The sequence below is a fragment of the Cervus canadensis genome, chromosome 33 (genome assembly GCF_019320065.1).
Source record: "Cervus canadensis isolate Bull #8, Minnesota chromosome 33, ASM1932006v1, whole genome shotgun sequence".
Lineage (NCBI taxonomy): Eukaryota > Metazoa > Chordata > Mammalia > Artiodactyla > Cervidae > Cervus > Cervus canadensis.
Window position 1 is genome coordinate 8,163,617 of NC_057418.1, and position 12,659 is coordinate 8,176,275.

At 37.7% G+C, this 12,659-nt stretch overlaps 1 long non-coding RNA gene across 1 annotated transcript in view; it reads left to right on the forward strand.

Moving 5' to 3' along the window:
- LOC122434061 overlaps window positions 1–12,293 on the forward strand; it is a 76,249-nt gene extending 63,956 nt beyond the window's left edge. Inside the window, exons 3-4 of the long non-coding RNA XR_006267232.1 lie at window positions 11,544–11,694; window positions 12,112–12,293. This is a non-coding gene — a long non-coding RNA (uncharacterized LOC122434061). The remainder of the gene's footprint in view (window positions 1–11,543; window positions 11,695–12,111) is intronic.
- Window positions 12,294–12,659: the final 366 nt, after the last annotated feature.

A 12,659-nucleotide genomic window follows, 5' to 3' on the forward strand; every position in this document is an offset into this window, starting at 1 on the left:
GCCAGGGGAATTCTCTGGGCTGTCTTTCAGTATTTTCAGGTCCAAATGTAAAGCTGATGGAAAATTACAGGATCCGAACAAGTCAGAACCAAGGATTCATAAGCTTTAGGAATGGAATTAGACCGTTCCACTGGGTAAAGACATCTTGAGTTTCTGGATAAGAACAAGAACAACAAAAATGAAATGAGTAGTGGAAAAAGGAAGTCAGAAATATTATTCTCATTCACTTATGTTTTGTCCATTATACTTTTTAGCTGGTTATGGCTGGAATATTGATAAGTTAATTTCTTTTATTTTAAAAATAATTAATTTATTTACTTTTGGGCCACAGCATGTGGGATCTTAGTTCCCCAACCACACATCAAACCCTGGGATTGAACCCAGGCCTCCTGCAGTGGAAATGGAGCACTAACCACTGGCCTGCCAGGGCATTCCCTTGATAAGCTATTTTAGAGGAATATGTAGCTTTTTAAAATTCATTCATTCATTAATTTTTGGCTGTGCTGGGTCTTTGTTGTTGCACAAGGGCTTTCTCTAGTTGCTCCTGGCAGGGCTACTCTTCCTTGCAGTGCAAGGGCGCTCATTGCAGTGGCTTCTCTTGCTGAGGACTGCAGGCTCTAGGTGAGTGGGCTTCCGTAGCTGTGGCTCACATAAGCTTAGTTGCCCCCACAGCACGTGGAATCTTCCCTGACCAGGGATCGAACCCGTGTCTGCAGCACTGGCTAGTGGACTCCTATCCACTGCTCCACCAGGGAAGTCCAGGAGATTTTTAAGACCTTGTTATACTTAGTAAAATAGTTGAATTCTGTCTTGTTCAATTACTACCAATAATATAGATTTCTGGTATAATTAAAATTCAAGTTTGGTAACTAAAGTCTATAAATATCTATGAAGAACCTAGAAGAGTATTTTGCAGAGTTAATATTTGAATTAATAGAAAAGATTTCAGACATGTTGAAGACTTCAAATAGAAAAGACTTCAACAGTCCTATTTGTGATGTTGGTGTTCAGTCACTAAGTTGCGTCTGACTCTTTGCGACCCCAAGGACTGCAGCACGCCAGGCTTCCCTGTCCTTCACTATCTCCTGAAGTTTGCTCAAGTTCATGTCCGAGTCAGTGACACTATCTAGCCACCTTATCCTCTGCCGCCCTCTTCTCCTATTGCTGTTAATCATTCCCAGCATTAGGGTCTATTTGTGACACAATTTTCTAATACAAGAAATGAGAAAATTAAGAAAAGAAGCTAGATTACAGAACTAGTATTGCTATCAAAATTTGGTATTTTTCATCTAGATGTCTTTGTCAGGTACAGGTTCTGACATAAAATACAAACTACTGTTTTAATGCTGCATTTGGTATTCTGAAATCAATATATAGGGTAAATGTTGACTGAGAATTAAACTAGATAGTATATAAACTTGTAATATGAAATAGAATGTGTACTGGGTATTCGTCACTTGGAGAAAACAAACAAAAAAAAGCTTAATCTAATAAAAAAAACCAAAACTGTATGTGTTACAGAGAAAGAATTCACAATGCAAGCTTCTACCATGAAATAGAGATACCCTCATGTAAAAAGAGAAAACGTTTGAGTGTTAAGTTTGACTAAAGTGGAGGATACTTGCTTTATTTATTTTATCTTTTTTTTTTTTAATTATTTTTCAAAATCAGGTAAACGTTTGTTCAGGCCTCCTCCATAGTCAGCTCTCTAGAGCTCATCTTAATCCCATTTTCTTCTCCTTATCTGCAAGCCTACACACTCCTAATCCCATTACTCTGTGAACTGGCACAGATTTTTCACCTGTCCTCCAAACAGAATTCCAGGCTTATCTTTACATTACCAATATCTGATCAAAGTGCTCAGCTAAACATGGGAACAAAAGGACCACCTACTCTCCATCTCTATCCTTCAGCCCATGGAAAAGTGGCAGAAACTTTGAAGTTAGAGCTTTTTCATAAGATCACCCAATTCAAAAGACGGCTGGTCACGACACAAATCTCTAAAAATGGAAAGGAAGAAATCTGAAAGTGGATTTTTCCTTGCTACAGAGAACTTTTTCCAGGAGTGAGAGTTAAGCGGTGGTGTGGGCGTTGGGAGAGGTCAATTCCACTGAAATTTATTTCAATGGAAAGTGAATGAAGCCGTGTTTATGAGCCATTTAAAATTCATTAGTAATATTATGAATAATAAAGATACACTTTAAAATTTGTACTATCATTGCATTTTCAAAGTCTAACTCTCTGATTTAGACATATTATACTTAAACATAATATCAGAGGTGTGCTAGCACTGACTTGCAATAGCAAATGGTTAAATTGTTAGGAATTTTGTGAGCCAGTTTTCAAACACAGCCATTATTAAAAATCAAATTATATAAACTTAAAGTGTAAATTATTTTCAAGAGAAACTTAAAAAATCCTCAAAACTCATTCCATTTTACTATTATTTATGCCCTTGAGGTTATGTCTATGGTGTTGACATTAGGAATGCCAGATAAAATGCAGAATGCCCAGTTAAATTTTAATTTCAGATAAAAACAATGAATAAGTTTCTAAGCACATCTCAAATATCACATGGAAATACCTACTCTAAAACAATTATGTGTTGGCTATCTGAAATTCAGATTTAACTGGATATTTTGGCTTTTTATTTACTAAATCTGGCAGATTCTGTATGGAGAAAATAATATATAATGATGCATTACAACACATTTCTTCTTTACTCTCTGTCCAGTGAATTTATATTGAAGGCTTGACACCAGTCATGGTGTGTGTATTTATCACATAGATACCAACACACTGCAAATCAGGGCTCCCACACCCTAACCAGTTGTTAAATATTGACCAATATACTGCTGAGTATAATCCACTTTAATCATTTTAAAATACTACATAATACTGTACAGGTGTTTAGAAAGAATTGATCCTTTGATTACTTGGTCATTGCAATGAAAATAAATAAATCTATACATATGCTTTTATTATTTTCTCTGTGCTTATTATTCCATGAGGAAGGTGATATCATTTTCATGAAATGTCTAACAGACTAATTTTGCCCTGAGGTTTGAGGGAAACTATGCTTTACTCAACATTAGGATTTTCCATTAATCACTACAAATGTAAATACATTTTAAAAATCCCTTAAATATTTATTTCTTCTAGAGAAATCCAATTAGATCTTTATATCTACCAGTGTATTCTTTCAATTCATATGCATTTGAGGTTAGAATAGTCTGCAGAATTGTAGAGAGAGAACTAAACCTGGGATAACAAGTTAATTAATATGAAGAAGATATGTAATAAAAGCTATGGTTTCTTTGCTCACTCTTATCTCTGTTGGGGTATGTATTGATGCTTCTCAATACCATTAGTATATATTTTAGAGGATGCAGCAAGCTAAATGTAATTGTGTATAGGTCAACTCATTAAAATATTTTCGCTTTTTTCTCCTTCAAATTAAATGAATGAAATAAGAGAATGGACCAGTTAATCATTTTAGTAGCTAGGCTCTAGGGAATTGAGGTTGGTAACATTGGTGGGCTGATAAATGAATTTGATACCAAGGAAGACTGGCAAGATCAGGTTTCTGGTTGCCTTGTTTTAATCATTTATGTGTTCCCTACTATTCATAGAGAGAGATACAGTGCTAGGAGCTCCAAACTCAAGTTCATCAATATTGCAAACAGACACTGGTGTTCCCAGGAAAACTAAGTCAGAATAGTGCTGATCCCAGAAAATGTGAAAGCCAAGGCAATGATTTGTCTGTGAATCTGACGTCTTTAAATCTGACTTCAAGTCCTATATGCATGGATGCAATAAATATAACTTAGTTTTAACTCTACTTGGGTACTTTTGTTGTTGCTATTTAGTCACTAAGTCGTGTCCTACTCTTTGCAACCCCATGGGCTATTGCCCACCAGACTCCTTTATCCATGGTATTTCCCAGGCAAGAATACTGGAGTGGGTTGGCCATGTCCTCCTCCAGGGGATCTTCCTGACCCAGGGATCAACTCTGCATCTCCTGCATTGTCGGGAGAATTCTTTACCACTGAGCCACCTGGGAAGCGTATATACTTTTAGGGTGTCACTTAGAATATTTCACCCTGTTTTTCATTGCTATTGTTTTCTGGTTATGTACCTGCCACATAACATGTCCTCAGCATATCATAAATGTTTCATAAATACATGAAGACAAACGTGCTTGTGTAGGAACACACAGTGTGTACAATGCATGGACAGCATCTCCTTGAGATGCAGGTGTGGAGATTCAGAATGCCCTTTGAGGAGTGTAGGATGTGAAGTGTATCAGTCAGAGACCATCTGTTTGGTTCACCTGCCTCGCTGCCTTCAGTGTTGCTTCTGAAACACAGAGTGTGTTGCTTAAAGCAGCTGCTCGGTCCATCCCAGAAAAGCAGGCCTGGTGCAATGCAGAGCCCCAGCTGCTCAGATGTCTTCCCTCCCATCTGTCAGAGAATTGAGCTACAGACCCGATGGAACTCAGGCTCGCCCCATGCAAACATGGGTGTTTTCAAAGGGTAGCAGTAAAGTAAGATGAATTGATGGATGAAAACCTGGGTTGAATCCCAGCGGATCACTTCAACACATATTTTTCTCATCAATATGATGAGATGTACATGACCCATACATAGGTCCCTTCCAGACCTATTAATAAAACTCTGCAATGTATTGCCTATGAGTATAACATTCTAGAAATATACATATCAGGCTCATCTCAGCTGTGGCTTTACAAACTGCTTGCTTCAAACAACACAGCTCACACTTTTTCATTCTACCATGATGGAATAATCATGAAATAACAGTGAGAAATATCCCCTGATGACAACTTGGTTAACTAACTACTTCGTTTTTATTCTAATTATTAAATAAGCAAAATCTTTGATAACCCTTGTGACCTTGGTAGACTGTTAAGTGAATTGGATCCCAGGGAGGGCTGGCAAGATCAAGTCTCTGGTTGCTTGCTTTTAAACATTCATAGGCAACTGTATTCTGTGTGTGTGTTTAGAGAGTCACTTAAACAGGGAATAAACGATGTGTAGGAACAAAACTGTTTGCTGAATAGACTGTTTTCTTTACCCCAAATCAAACTGACTATCATCAGGGTATTATTGGAAACTATTTTTTCAGTACAAAAATGTCAGGTCAGGTCTTTTAATTTCTCTCAGTGCCCCTGGCCACTCACCACACACAGAAGAGGAACGTGAGTTTGGTGACAGATTCTCTTTGTCTACTGGTTTGTGTCCTGTTGTTGAATTTCTTCTTCTAATTGATTTTCTTTTGAGGCGTTTTCTTTTTTTTTTTTTTGGTTCTGTTTATAAATTTAGGAGTTATCATTCACTAAATATAGTTGCAGATTATGCACTGAATATGTTTTTTTTTTAATTCTCTGAGTGAATACCCAGTGAATGCCCCTAAACATTCATCTTCAAAAGCACAATATTGATCTTAACAAACATAAACATTAGAATACATCAATTGAGGCAATGCATAGATTATCTATTGATTAAAAAAACTATCTTAGAACTCTAAGACTGGCATTAAATAGGACTATTGATTTATCTTATGAGTCAGTGTTTTTTCAAAATTTTTGACCATGATCCACAATATGTATTTTTTACTATGATCCAGTATATATGTGTGTATCTGAAGAAAAGTTTTACTAACATATTTTTCTTACTACGTGTGATGTGCTCTGATGTTTTAAACAGTCTCTTTTATTTTATTATTTTTTTAAATGATGGCTATAATTCACTAAATTGATTCATGATCCACTAATGGGTAGTGACCTACAGTTTGAAAAACAGTGTTTGAAGCTAATATACTATCAAGCCTATATATATATATAACAGATATCAACAAGCCGTGTTATAATGGAACAGCTCTACAGTGAATATTTGCTTAAAATTAGCAGCAATAGGGATCACTTTTCATAGTTATTGATGGAGGCTTAGGCCAGGAACTACTAGTTGCTTCCTGCAAAGACCCATCAGTATCCATGTTTCTCTCTTTCTCTGGCAGTTAGGTGTGACCATATGACTAACTTTTTGCCAAGGATGTGCATGGAGGTGACTGTGTTTCTTCTAGTCCTGCCCATATAAACCTTCCCACAAAGTCCCTGGCCCTCTTCCCACACATTCTGCTGGCTGAATAGAGAGAGCTCTGATGATTCTCAGGAGGGAGTCCACCTCCTGTCCACTTGTGCTGCGATGTAAGCAAGGAATTCTACTTTGTTATGATAAGTCAATGAAATTTCAAAGTTTTGTAGTAGTTTGCTTATCCCGAGCAAATTGTTAGTCTCCTTCAAAAGTCTGTTGTGTTGCATTCACCTCCACTTCATCTTCCTTCAATCCATGTGTCATGGTGTACCTTCAATGGCCTTCCCATATAAACTAATCACGTCAAATCTGTCCCCCTCATGCCTAAGAGATTCCAACGGCTTCAGATTGCCTCCAGGATAAAGCCCAAACTCCTTAATGTGGCCCTCAAGACTTTATCTGGTTTTGGCCCACCTATCTTTCTGGTTTCATCTCTGACCTTGTTTACCATCTCTTATCATCTTTCCCCTTACTCTCCTCATTTTGATTACAAAGGCCTTTTCTCACTTGTTTCTACTCATCCTGTCTCTGGCCACAGGGCTTTTGCACATCCTATTCCTTCTGCCTAGAATATAGGTCGATAACATGTTGCCTGTGAAGATGCAGATAATAAATATTTTAGACTTTGCAAATCATATAATTTCTTTCCCAACTACTGAAATCTGCCATCTTAGACAAAGGCAGCTGCAGACCCTATGTAAATGAGTGGGCATGGCTATCAGCTGATCAAATTATATTTATAAATATATGTGATGAGTTGGATTTGCCCCATGGCCTTTAATTTGCTGACCCCTGGCCCAGAATGTTCTTTCTACCCTTTTTCTTAATGAACAGCCCTATGTACCCTTTATCTCTTCCCCAAGGGAAACTTCACTGATACCCCGAAGTCAAAACCTCCTATTATATAGTCTCATAATTCCATATATTGATACCTTTATGATAATTATTACACTGGAAATACTATACTGCCCATTAGTGGTCAGAGGAGTTTGCAAGCCTCTTGCTTATTCATCATTATTCATTCACTGCTATTCATTCATTGTTATGTGGAATAAATGAGCACCTGTGATTTGTTACCTTGTACATAAGACAGAGTAAAAACAGTCATTGTTCTAGCCTCTGTGATTTAAGATAATATATTCACCCATTTGTTGAGTTGACAAATTGCAAGGAGAATTCCAAAGTATGTCTTTGGACATACAAAGAATTCCAAAGACATGAAGTCATTACTTTGGTTATGGGGCTGGTTGTTTTCCTATCTGAAAAATAAAAATGAGGAAAAAAACCTGGAAAAAAAACTGAAAGCAATAAAAATAGTGCTTTTGGGGGATTTCCCTGGTGGTCCAGTGGCTAAAACTCCATACTCCTAATGCAGGAGCCCCGGTTTGGTCCCTGGTCGGGGAAGTAGATCCCACCTGCTGCAGCTAAGACCCTGTGCAGCCAAAATAAATAAATAAGTATCTTTTAAAAGTAGTGCTTTTGGCACCTTGAGTATAATATTTTTACAGGTGTAGTCATTTGATTTGCAGGATTGTTGTTGTTGTTTAGCCGCTAAGTCACATCCAACTCTTGCAACCCCATGGACTGTAGTCCACTAGGCTCCTCTGTCCATGGGATGCTCCCAGCAAGAATAATGGAGTGGGTTGCCATTTCCTTCTCCAGGGGATCTTCCCAACCCAGGAATCGAACTTGCGTCTCTTGCATCGGTAGAAGGATTCTTTACCAGTGAGCCACCTGGGATGCTGTTGGTTGAATATGGAATGTATTGCTGACCCAACCACTAATTTTCTCCTTTCTATGTGCTGGTCAACCTGGGCAAGTTTTGTAGTTTTCTTTTTGGCTTTCTAAGCCTAAATATCTAGAGACTTTTACCTGTCAGACTTGAGAAGCTGCTGCGCCAACAGAATTGGAATTCGGTGCCACACTTCTCACATTGGCTTTGGTCAGAAACAGATGGGTTCATCCAGCCCTCTTGATTCTTTATGTTACATGGTAGCTTTTTTCTGCAAAGAAGGCCCAGAGAAAAGAAAATACTGTATCAGTGAATGCAGACATAGAAACCAGACTTTCCAGATGATTCTGGGTTTTGCTGACTACGTATATAAGTTTATATGGAAAGAGGCTAAGAATATCTTAAGCAAGACTTGACATTATTGCTCATACTTCAGTTTAAGAGGGAAGCTGTCGCCAAGCACAGACTAGGTCGGGCGCTGGTAAGCTTTACATGCGGCTCTGATGGATTTCAGCAGGCTAGAAGTGAAAATTGTTTTCAAAGCAGAGTCACTTTAAATCAAATGCAAAAAATCACGTGTTCCTCCTTGTCTCCTCCTCAACCAGCTGCATCTGGTCCATAGATTTGTTTGGTTTGGCTTTCATAGTGTTTAAATAAAACCCCAAACTGGATTTGTTGATATGGGAGATTTCATATAAAAATCTATAATTCTGGCATCTGGGAAATCTGACCACTCTGGGTGGCATTCCCATGTGGGAGGGTGGCTGGATGCTGTGCGGCTCAGAAGAGTCATGGACTTGCCAGGACCCTGTCCCTGATGGACCACCTTCATTCACTCATGCCACAAGAAGTTTGTGTTTCCCTTGCCAAATAGAAGAGAGGCTCAGTGGCATAGAAATATTTTGATGTTTTAAAGAAAACAGCTCTTATTAATCCCACTATGTTATTTGGATATTTGTATATCACTTTGTATTTTTATACGCATCTTCCCCTCAAAGAACTGAAAAGACTATGCAAAAGTTGAACAGTTAAAAACCCACGGACCATTCCTGGTCAAGTGGACTAGATGTCCCGAAAGATGGCTGAGTTTAGGAAAATACCTGATTGGAAGGGCTGCAGAAGGACTGCACCCAAAAGGGCACATTGTTCATACCAAGAGTCTCTCTGTGGGCCTTTGATGGACTCTGAGAAGGTGAGTCAATGAGGACAGACATTCTCATTTTGTCTCTGAGGATAGACACAAGAGCAGAAGTGTCCCCTTCAGCCCACAAGGACTTGTTAGGGACCTGGCCACCGGGCAGGTCTTAATGCCAGCAGACATAGCTTAGAACATGAAACTTAAAGGATAAGTCACAACTCACCAAATGAATGAGGACTTTAGAAGAAAGCGAGTCATCAGGATCAAAGTGAGCACAAGCGTAGAAACATTAATCACAATATTGGGTGTTGGAGGAATCATGAGAAATTTCCATTTTCCTCAATTGTGTCCCCTGTAATATAAGACCATTTATGCCAGTTACACTGTTGACTGGAGCCCTTTTAGAGCCTGCTACTCAAAGGTTGGTCCATGGACCAGTAGCATCATTACCCAGGAGCTTGTTAGTAACAGTATCCAGAAACTATTCCAGAGCCATTGAGTCACCAGAACATTCACATACACACTAAAATTTGAAAAACATGTCTTATGAGAGTAATGAAGCTTGGGACCAGGTAATAATAGAGGGATTTTTCTGCCCCCCCCCCCACCCTCCTTTGCTTTAGAGCTCATCTGGCCATGAAGCTAAATATACTTGAAACCTCAAAACAATGGAAATAATGACCAATATGTCAAGGTGGGTGGCATGGAGGCCCAGAATAAATAACAGAATTACTATTATTTCATTTTAAAGAAGCTATTATTTTTCCTAAATAAATTGAGATTCAGTTAGCTCATCATTTTTTAAAATCATGTAGATAGTAGATATAATCAAGATCAGGCAGAAATAAAGTCTCTTTAAAACAATGACGCCCAATCTTGCTCTTTGTACTCAAACACTGACAAAAGGAATACAGATTATTGAGTTATTTATTACATTCATGAACTTACTTAAATTCCAGTTTATGGCAGGAAGCTATATAAAAATATTCTTACTTTTTTTCATTTGATGAGTACTGAAGATGATAGATTGGCCTCTTTGTGAGATAAAGGTATCATTATTGAATGCACACTGTGTGTCTCACTCTTCATATAGTTCATCAAGTCTCCACAACAGGCAGGAACCAGCCTTAATTTATCAATGGGAAACTGAAGGTCATAGACATTAAGTTGCTTATGTAAGGTCAGAGGATTATTGTTTTGTAGTTAAGATCTAAACACACACTTGAATCTGAATCCCACATTGTTTTTCTTTCCTTCCAGGTACCCTGGACTAAACTGAAGATTTTTAACTTCTCTCTTATCTAGCAACTTTTCCTTTGATCTTGACTATCAGAAAAGGAAAAGTTTTTTTTTTTTTCTTAACGTGATTTCATCTTTCCTACTTCCAACCGTTGGGCTTCCCTGGTGCATCAGTAGTAAAGAATCTGCCTGCTAATATAGGAGATGTGGGTTCTATTCCTGAGTCAGGAAGATCCCCTGGAGAAGGAAATGGTGACCCACTCTAGTATTCTTGCCTGGGAAATCCCATGGACAGAGGAGCCTGGTGGGCTACGGTCCATGAGGTTGCAAAGAGTCAGATGTGAGCACAGATACACACACACAGTTACAACCATTCAAACAAACAAAAAAAAATAGCTGTATATCTGGTGATTTTTTTTTTCCTGATTATAGAATCAGTCAGGTTCATTTGGTAAAATTTAGAAAATATGGAAGAACACAGTGAACAAATGAATACCACTCCTAATCCTATCACTCAAAGATAACCCTACCACTCAGAGATAACCACTATTCACATATTATATGGTTTCATTGTCAGTGGCTATATATAGCTCATTAAAAATGGACTCATGCTGTGTAACTATTTTATAACAAATGTTTCCTCATGTCAATGGATATTGTTTCTACAATATACTTTTCACGGTTCCCTAATATCCAACACATAGATATAATAATATAAAGTGCAGGTAGCATTCTAGGTGCCTTGGCAATGCTATCTCACACAAACACAAATTTTAGTAGGTGGTTTTATTATCTTCACTTTATATGAGAAATGGGGGGCCCACAGAGGTAGTGTGGTATTATTTGATTTGGATTACATGTGTTTCAATGACAGAGTTAGGAGTGGAACTCTCAGAATCTAGATTTAGAGCAACATCTTTAGTCTCTCTACTCAATAAGTCTCACTGGAGCTTCAGGAGTCCTTTTAAGAAGAGCAGATAGATTTTCATTAAATTCTTCAGTGTAGCACAGCCATAGTCCATTTTTATGGACCAGTGTCATGGTTCCTTTTTTTTTGCTTTATTCTTTCATTTCCTTCACAAGCTTATATTTATTTTTAGTAGCAATTATCTTTGTCATCAATTGAGACTGTGTGTAGATGTGTACCCTATCCCACACATCCTGACAAATTCAATAAATTGTAGAGAAAAATAATTGTTAAATAGATATATCTTTTAGTTTTCTCCTCTTCTTTCCCCTCTTTTCTCCTCCTCTTCTCTTCTCTTCTCCTTCCTTCCTTCCTTTCTTCCTCTCTTTCTCCCATTCTTTATTTCTTTGCTAGGTTTTAGCTATTATTCACCAGGACCAAGCTACCCTAAAATACAAACAGTGTTTTATGAGAAAAAAGAAGCCTGCTTTCATCATTCCAAATGAAGCCTTTGGGCATTTCAAGTAATACATGTTACAGCTTTGAAGAATAAAGATATTGAATGGTGAGAATTTAAAAATATCGAAGGGACTTTCAGATGGCTATTTTATAATCTGAAACCTTAAAAAACAAAACTTGGAAACTTAAAAAGCAAAATTTTATAACCTGAATTGTCTCTTTAAACATTTATGAAAACAGTGGAAATTTTGTGGAAAAGCAAATCTTTATATGAAAAGAGAACTTGGAAATTTTAAAATATGAGTTGTTATTTTGTTTCCCAGAGCTGATACAGGAAGAGTAAACCACAAGGGAAACTGCTAGATGACACTAAGAGTAGTAATAATGTTAATTTTCTGATGTCAGAAAGATGGAAAAAGGAAGTACACACTTCTGCAATTGAATTGAACTAAGGCAACTCAGTGATGCCAGCTTTGGTTGAATAGATGAGTCTGGCCACTAACAAAAGTTTCCTTATAAGCAGGCCATGGCCAAAAGGAGATCAACAGAACAAGATGCCAAAATCATCAGCAAGACCTGCCATTGGATTCCTTTGAATCTTTTCTGTGAGTGTTGGTATTAATCACTGAACTACAGGAATGCCATAATTATCATATATTTATCTCACTTTGCTTCACTGAGACTATTTTACTAATGAATGATTGAAAAAATAAAAGAAGAAAATGGTTAAGAGCAAAAGATTTGGCATGGTTTGAATACCAGCTCTGCAATGTACTTGTTTTTGCCAACTCTGGATCCCTACCTTCATCTTCTGGAAAAAGCACCTTCTTTTTCCCTTAGGGAACTCCTCTTTTCTTATGTTGTGCCAATAATCAAGGTCTCTGCCCTCCTCTCGAAAAATGGTAAGGCATGTTACCCAAGCTTGGCCAATCAGATTCAACTTCCCAGAAATTAGGCCATGTCCAAAGAAGTGAGCAGAATAGATCATCTCCATGGGAACTGGTTTGTTAGTTCCTGCTACCTAGATGTTGGATTTTTGTGTTTCTTATTCTTCCAATAAGCCAGTTATTT